General features: G+C 45.7%; 1 pseudogene; it reads right to left on the reverse strand.

The window, feature by feature from the left end:
- Positions 1–494: 494 nt before the first annotated feature.
- Positions 495–1929, reverse strand: LOC119035626 (calmodulin-binding transcription activator 1-like; annotated as a pseudogene).
- Positions 1930–9248: the final 7319 nt, after the last annotated feature.

Genomic DNA, 9248 nt, shown 5'->3' on the forward strand with positions numbered 1-9248 from the left:
AAGCCAGTATTTCTCACAGGAGGAGTTGCAACAGGATCTCCAGGGGTCAAGGTTGTCTGTTAAAAATGCACATCCTGGATTCTCAGGAGACTTGAGTGATCCAGACCCGCTGGTGGAGCCCTGGAATCTGAATTTTAATAAGTGGCAGGGATGACTCTGATTCTGATTAAATTTGGGAACCACCTGATACAAAAATGCTGAGACACTAAGAGCATGATTTAGAGCTAATGACTTCTCTATTAAAAAAAAAACCTGAAATGAATTGTAATACAGCAAATGAAAACAGCATTTCGCAAATCTATCACTCAAAGGGATCTCTGTATTTGAGGTAATCAGTGTGTTACGGTTTGGGATATGAGATGTTACAGTTTGTACACCAAAATTTAAAAATTAAATTAAATTTAAACATACAATGGTTACCAAGGTAATGCACGGCAGGGATCAAAGGTGAAAGGTCACACATTATTAAAAAGAAACCCAAAAGGATGGCTGCATTACGATCTCTCATTAGTGTTTCAGCGATGCCTCTCTTTGGGTAAACTTGAACATTTCGGCAGTCAAGCAGCTTTTCGGTGAAAACATTTTTACATGACTACTACTGCTGCTGCTCCCACGATCATGTTCTAGAGGTGGCACGGTGTCGACAACACAGTAGGTGCTAGTTCCACAGAATACACTTTGGGAAAGGCTCTCCCGGCTTGTCTTTGGCAGCTCATTTCCCTCTGCGCCACCCACCACCTGGAGTGCACGCGTCCATCCTGAGGAAGCGCCTCCCACCGCCAAAGCTGCCCAGTTTCTCTATTTTTTACAGCTTGTGATGCAATGATGTGGGCCAAGAATGCTATTCCTTGTTATCTGGTTAAGCTACTCGGGTTCTCTGGGCCAGTTTACTCATCTGTAAAATGGGAATCATAGCTTCTGCCTCACATGGTTGGAGTGAAGAGCAACGCATGGGAGGCAACACTTTGTAAATGCTAAAGGGCTCTGTGGCCAAGTATAAAAATGGCCAAAAATCCTCCTCCCACCACCACTCCACAACCTCGTAATGTTGACATCACAAGTCTTCCCATGGAGATGTGCGGTGTACTTTCCTCCATTCCTTGAATCTGGGCCATGTGATTTGCTTTGGCCAATGGGACCCAGGCAGAGGCTTTAAAAAGCCCTTGCATATTGGAGTGTGATTAAGTCTCAACTAGCCTTCTGGAAGATTAGACACCATATGAAGAAGAACCACAGTCAGCCAGCAACCAGACAATAGCCAGCCAACTGCCAGACCCGTAAGCGAGTCTATTCTGGATCATTTAGCCACCTGCTGACCGTCCAGCTAACTGCAGACTCATGAAGGAAACCAGCAGAAATCAGCAGAGCCAGCCTAGACCAGAAGAACTGCCCAGGCAGCCCACCAAATTGAGCATTAAATAATGACTAGGAAAGCCACCAAGTTTTGGAAGGGTTAGTTATCATGTGGCAAAAGCTAACTGATACAGGCTCTGTGCACATGCTGCTAGTTGGGTTGTTTAGTGTTTTGAGCATGTCTTCTGTGGTTTTCTAAGATGCTGCTTAGAAGGCCAGACCACAGATGAGCAGACATTATTGTGCAAATTCCCAGTCAAGCGCTTTCATCACATGGGTACAATACCCACCAGAAATTGTTTTACAGTCTCTCCCAACCAAAACACGCTCTGGCAGTGGCAAGGGGCTGAGATGAAAAAAACCTCCCGATTCCCCTACCTCTCATTGTTTCCGGAAAGGTGGCTCAGCAGCCTTGTGCAGAAGGACATATAACCTCAATCTTCTCCAAGCTGACTGTCAATAATAATCTTCTGACTCCATAAATGCGTGCCTAATCCGCCGCATACCTTCCCAGGTGCACTCTTTCAGCGTCCTGCTGCTGGCACCAAGATAAATGGCTTCATCAAAGGCAGCCATGGAAGCTTGCAACCTGTTGAGGCAGAAAAGCTTCCTAGGGGATCAGAAACATCCTAATGCCCAAATCAAGCATCCTCACCGCCATATGGAGCGTTACCTTGCAGAATACATTAAATAAACCTGCAACAATGAGCAGGGCAGGATTTTGCTACCCAGGTTAACCCTGGGAGTCTTTATACTATGATTAAATTCCTTTGATAGGCATTTTCAAAGTGTGTTGTTCCTCTTGCTAAACATGTTTGGCAAAAGAAGACTTGTCATCCGGAAACCTTTTCTGAGGAGCCTCATTCAGTGGAACAAGGTGCAACGTTCGTCTCTCAAATCCATATTCTGCAACCCGAAAAGTAAGTATAGAACCAAGAATTATTTAAACTTTCCTTTTCTTCCCCCAAGAGATTTAGAAATTGTGCAGTGAATGAATATAGCCGTTCTACCATTCATTTGACATACAGCAAATTGCAACTCGCTCTGGGAGTAAGTGACTATTTGCATGGCTGATACACTATATTCAAATCACATACTCATTCTGTACCCTTCCACACACATTTTATGAAATGGTTATGGTGCTATTATTGGCTGAGGATGACCACATAACCCATTTTCTTAAATCTATCTCCAAGCTGTAATGAATCAGGGGGACACCTCAGAATGCCACTGGGTAACCCAAAATAAGTCTCAGGCTCCTTCTGCTTATTATGCACAGGCTCAGATATATGCATTTGCACTGAAGAATTTCAAATGTCTTTGTAAAAGCTGAACAGATTTTCTGGATATAATTTAGAATTTCAAGTCTCATTCAAAAAATCAAAATGAGTCCATTAAATGATCACCATTTAAGTCAATTAATATGAGTTCTAGAACCAGGATCTTAACGGAAGTTTTTTCATACTAGATCAACTGCCACTGAACTGTAGTTTGCTAATAATAAGCTTTTCCTTGGCCAATAGATGATAAAAACTAAGTAAAGTTATGTTAGAAATGTTTAGGTGCTAGACACAGTTCTTGGCTGAGAATGGTCCAGGCATGAAATGATGACGGAACTGAATGATTAGTAGAGAATAAAGAAGAAGGAAACCATCACATGAACAGAACCAGAGAGAGAGAGAAGGCCATGCGAATGATAATTGAAGACATAAGTATGGATGAGTTCTCCCAAGGACATGTATAGAATAACAATACAACGTTGCCAAGGAGAGAAATAACTTCAAGGACCACTAATATTAAAAGTGCAGGCTGAGCCCTGGCTAGTGTGGCTCAGGGGATTGAGCTCTGACCTGTGGACCAAAGGATCACCAGTTCGATTCCAGGTCAGGGCATATGCCTGCGTTGCTGGTCAGGTCCCCAGTAGGGGGCATGCGAGAGCCAACCTATGTTACACATTGATGTTTCCCTCCCCCTCTCTCTAAAAATTAATAAATACAAAACCTTTCTTTTAGAAAAAGTAGAGGCTGAGCAGGACACTCGGGAAGACACGAGGAAAAGCCGGAGTGGCCTATATCACCAAACTGAAGGCACAGAGTCTGTCGACACAAAGAGGATGGCAAGGGAGCAAGTAAGGAAGGAAGGGAAGGGGCTTTATCAGATTTAACAAGAAGAAAAATGACCTTGATCAGAGCAGTCTTCGTGGTGTGGTGAGGACAGACATCAAGGAGTCCGTGGTAAGTAGGAAGTGAAGACGGCAACATGGACAATCCTTTTAAAACGTTTAGCCTAGAAACATGTGGGAGAGAATGGAGAAAAGAGAAGAAGCTCCTGCGGGGGAGAACATGGGATGAGGAAGGCTTCGGTGTAGAAAGGCTTGAGTGTTTTTAAACGCCAACAGGAAGGAGGGACACGTCTGTCATCCCCACAGGAGGGAACTGAAGAGAAGGGTACAGTTACAGAGATATTGGTACATCCGGTGAGCAGAAATTTCATGTGATCCCACCTGATGACTTCTTTCTTTCTTTTTTCCCCTCAGTGAAGTAGCAACCGAGGTACCTTTGCAGACACTGAAGGGGCAAGGGACAAATCGGAGGTGATGTGAGATTTGAAATAGTCACCGCGGAAACAAAAGAATGGACTTGACTATGGAAATACAGAGGGTTGCCTAGGCACCATGGAGGATGACCTCGGGTGGGGAGGGTGGAGTCAGATGTCACGGACTTATTATGGTCACACCAGTGGTGTGATTTTCCCCAGCAGTGCTCAGCTGTCTAGATGAAAACAAAAGGCAGAAGTTAGATCCATTCAAGAAGAGGGCTTGGCACACGGATATGATAGAAGGGATGGAACAAAGATGTCAGAACACTGGTGAGAGAGATTAGAGGGTTGGGCCAGAGAATATAAGCTAGACGGAAAAAGGAAGGTGGGAGGGGGCTGATGTTATGTAAGAAGAAATCAGTGGGCCCCATGCGGAGAGCTCCCTTGAGCTGGACCAACAGATGTCAACTTCGAGTGTGATGGCAGCAACTGAGCGGAGGGGAGGACATTCAGGAAACTGTGGTCAGTGTGTGAACTGTGTGAGCATAAGATGTTAGAAGTGGTACAGTTCTAAGAGCGACAAGTCCCAGAACAAGGCCATGGAGTGAGTGCATGGAGGGAAGTGTAGGTGAAGGTCATGGAAGAAGGGAAGATGCACGACTCGAAAGGATAGCTGTGCTTTGTTGTCTTCATGGGTGGTGAAGTTCCTAGGACAATGGCAGGCCTGGGGTGGAGAAGAAACAATGGGTGGTCACTGACTGAGGGCGGGTGACCACTAAGCTGGAAGCTGACAGAGATGAGTATAGATCAGGGGTGTCAAACTCATTTTCACCGGGGGCCAATCAGCCTCAAGGTTACCTTCAAAGGGGCGAATGTAACTTTAGGACTGTAGAAATGTAACTGCTCCTTAACAGCTAAGCGAGGGCTCGGCACTGCCGCCAGGTAGAAAAAAGGTGCCGGGCTGGATGAAACAAGGTGGAGGTGTTTGCCACCTGTGGTATAGAGTGGCAGAGTTATGTCATGTGCGTCCTGAAAGCCCACAGGGTCAAGAATGATGTGAAAGAGCCTTGATTGGGGTGGCTCAGTTGGTTGGGCATTGTTCTGCGAAGTGAAAGGTCGCTCGTTCCATTCCTGGTCAGGTCAAATGCCAGGGTTATGGTTTTAGTCCTTGGTTGGGGCACATACGAGAGGCAACTGATAGCTGTTTCTCTCTCACATCCGTGTGTCTCGCCCTCTCTTTCTCCCTCCCCTCTCTCTAAAAATAAATATATAATTCTTTGAAAAAATGGTGTTGAAGGAACATGAAGAGTCAAGTCAGGACATGCCCCACCTCCCAACCTGATACTCTGCGGGTGACAGATGGATCACGTCCAGCTGACAGACCCACAAGGAACAGGGGTTTCAGTTAAGGCTGATTGGGGAGTGAACGAGGATGCAGAGATGTGTACTGTTGGATGGAAGTTGCAAATGGTTCAGTAGAAACGATGCAGTATGATTGGGGAGGAAAGAAAACTGAAAGGTCTAGAAGGATTCACACATCACAGCAGATAGGGACCGGAGAAAACTGGCATGGAGGCTTTGGCTGGCTGCAAAGTTTTCGACAGAATTTACCCCAGATCTCTTCTGGTGGCTGCGGAGAAGGCATCCTGCAGATGAGCTCTAAGGTTACCTGTGAGTAACATTTCGTCTTAAGTGTATGAAACTGCTACTGTCCACTATTTTTGCCCTACAAAAATGACAATGCCATGTGGTTTGACCTAAGAGTGTCTGCAAACTAAGGGAATGATTTTTTATTTTTTGGCAATGGCCTGGGACTAATGGGCTACAACTTCCTGCTAATTTAAAATCTCAATAGAAGGAGTGTCAAGTAGAGGTGGCAACTCTGGTCTCTTACATTATCACAGCAGGGAGCGCTCGTCGCTAGCATCATACCAGGTTCTGGGGCCCAGGGTGTTCAGCAGCAGGCGTGCAGGAGAGGAATGGATGCCCACGTCCCAAGGACAGACACCAAGCTGGAGCCCAGAGGTGACAGAATGATCCAGCTGAGGATGTGGGACAAAAACAAGAGGGCTGCATGGGATTTGAGGACAGAGGTGGGGAACGAATGAGCACAGGTCCGAATAGGAGCAAAGGAACAGAAGGTGACAGGAGGCCGCGGGGAATGAGATCAGGAGGAGGAAAGCAAAGGAGAAACAAAGGTAAAACCTCAGCAAGCACCTCATATCAGAAACAGCATCTTCTTTTCCCTGGGAAAGGAAGTGTCGCCTCCCCCAAAACCAATGATAGTGGCAGGAGAGAGAAGGCATGGCACACAATAAGGAGAGAAAAATGACTGTAAAGCACTTTGCAAAAATAAAGAGTTATATAAAGTCCCAATAATAATAAATCACCTTGCCTGAAGTATGAAAACCTTAAAATAACCTGAAAAATCAAAACGTGGAGGAGAAGCAGAAGGCATCGATGAGCTTCCAGAAGGGTTTGTATGCTTGCTTTAAATTCCTCCCCCTCAAGATTTCCAGCCAGGTGCTTTAAGCGCAGACCTCACTCAGGTTCTCAGATGGATGGAAACGCATCTAGCCCCTGTTTAAACCTGTCACCCCCAACCGGGTCCTGCCCCCGGCTCCCTCAGAAGAGGGCACAGACATGGGGAATCTCTTTTCTGAATCTGGCATCTGCCTCCTTGAACAGTGATGCATCTGTTTTGTGAGGGTTTTCTTTTCCTCCTTTTGTTCTATAAAAAGAGAGAGATTTTTTTTAAAAAAATTCATTCCTGGAGGAAAAAAAATAGGTCTTTCTGAATTCTCAGTACTGGAGCTCTGTTCTTTATATATCTACTGATTCCATTGTTAAATAAACCCACATATTTAAGGCTGACACATTCTCTTAACTAATGCCTTGTCAGGCCCGTGTGTCTGGCTAAAAAAGGACCCCAGTGACTGCAGTTGCCATTTTTTTCCTCAAGAAATAATTTGATTATTTTTATCCTGTTTCTTTCCACCACCACTCATGAGGAAATGGTGATCTTTTCACAGAAACCGTTTTTAAGTGAGCTGGGTGCTCAAGCATGCACGCGACATGGAGCATTCTTTCAAAATCCGCCTGTCACACACACATACTCACTGCCTTGTGAGAATCAGCTTTACATTTGATGTGAATGCTCTCCTGCAGTAAAACTGTTTCTTGGTCAATCTCTTACAATATCACTGCGTCCCTACATCTTACTTTGTGCAGACCCGACTATGCCCCAGAAAATGGATAATGTGATAAAGGAGGGTGATATGAATCACCCAGGGACAATTTGAATTATTATCTGCAGATAATTCATTATGCACATATTTCTGGGGAGATCCTTAAATCAGCAGGGCTTCTTCATCAGAGACTTTCAAATTTAGCCTGTAATAACTGGAGACTTGACCCATAAATCAGCAAATAGACCAGCAGGCTTGCCACATGCTTCACATTTCATCTTGGGAGAAAAAGACACTTAATTATCCTGAGGTCACGGAAGAAGGGAAAATGGACATGAAAAGGTGCTGGGGTTTTATAGCAAAGTATAACTAACCTCGGCATTATCTTAAAAGTCAGCTCATGAAAAGGAGACAATGAAAACATCTGAAATCGAGTTAGGTGTTATGTACAGACAAAGATGTTTGAAACGTTTACAGAAACAATTTGGTCAACCAACCCTGCCCTCCATCTCTAACAAGATGATTATCCCAAATTTGCACACTTTTTTCCCTCATGTTACCAGTTTTGCAAATTAAATTTCTAATATGGAAGACATGGGTAATGAGGCTGACAATAAGAATGAAAGGATTTGGTCACAGACTTGGAACGCAGGCCTTAATTTCAATCAATACAAGTAATGTTGGTAAAAGGATCAAATTTATCTTCTGTTTCTAGTCTCTTTCCTTACCCACACTTCACTTGAACTTCTCAGTTGTTACACTGCCCTCTTCCTACTCTGCAGGTCTAATTCCTCCGGCTCCCGTGGTAAAAAGCTGCACTCCATTAGGGACCCAGTGTTGATCTCAGAGTGCAGTGTGAGGCTGGCAGGACACTCCCCGGGATCGAGTCCAGAAGACTTGGCTTCAAATCCTAATGCCCATTAGCACTGGGCAGTCGATGTCGTTGATGCAATGCCCACAAACCCTTTTCCCTGGCTGGTACCCTCGTCTTCTAGCTGGTGGAAGGGCAGGCAGCTCACAGCTCACAGCTCTCCTCTGCTCTGCTCCAGGAAATTGGTTTCAGACAAATGGGAGCCCCTTCTCCCAGGAGGCTAACACTCCAGCCACTCCCAGGCGCCAAAGACTGACACGCGTGTCCAAAAGGCCACCCACCTCAAGGTGGGACGGATTCTGTGATACTGTCTGTGCTCCAGGGCGTCCCTGGGGCCGGGCAGAAATCAGCCTGTAGTCTAGACTGCATCCTTGTCATTGAACCCTTCTCCCCTTCTCCTGAGAGAACTTGATCCGTAAGCCACCCGAACAAAAATCTGGCTTCTAGGGAACACAGTGCCAGATGCACTGGGACCCTGGCCACTCGCTGAACATGTCTGCTAGCACTTTCCTCACATGTGAAATGAAGATAATAATGCACCACCTCACATGGTTGTTGTACTGGTGAAATGAGAAGACTTGTGCAAAACCCCTTGATTAAAGTGCTATTCGAATTTATGACCTAATGTAAATGTGAGAGAATGTATGTGAGTTTTCCCATAGATGGAGTGGCAGAGAGTATACCTCCTTAAATATACTTTTAAAAAGATTTTTATTTATTTATTTTCAGAGAAAGAGAGGGAGAGAAACATCAGTGTGTGGTTGCCTCTCGTGCGCCCCCTACTGGGGACCTGGCTCGCAACCCAGGCATGTGCCCTGACTGGGAATCGAACCGGTGACACTTTGGTTCAGAGGTGAGTGCTCAGTCCACTGAGCCACACCAGCCAGGGATGTAGTGCGTTGATTAAAGCGTTTCTTCACTTGGCTTCTGGTTCTCCTCCTACCCCATGAAGTCTCTGTCACTGGCTCCTGCCCCTCTGCCCAGCTGCTTACTGCAGGCAGCACACCCAGACGGAGAAGCATAGGCCCACCTCTCTCAGTTCCAAGTATGCGCTGAGGTCCCCCACATACTGAGGACTTCCAGCTCTAAATCTCAGCTCTGCCCGCTCACTAGAACTCCAGACTCACCTGTCCTAGCAACTATTTGACAGCTCCATGTGGCTGACGGATACCTGATTTAACAAGGTCCAAAGCAGTTCTTGACTCCCTGCCTCCCTCCTAGTCAGCTCCCCCCACCCCCACCTTTCCATCCACCTTCCTCAACTCAGTAAATAGCATTGCCTTCCAGAGGGTGGATCA

This window comes from Artibeus jamaicensis, unplaced genomic scaffold, assembly GCF_021234435.1.
Source record: "Artibeus jamaicensis isolate MK-2021 breed Jamaican fruit bat unplaced genomic scaffold, CSHL_Jam_final scaffold_1283, whole genome shotgun sequence".
NCBI classification, from domain to species: domain Eukaryota; kingdom Metazoa; phylum Chordata; class Mammalia; order Chiroptera; family Phyllostomidae; genus Artibeus; species Artibeus jamaicensis.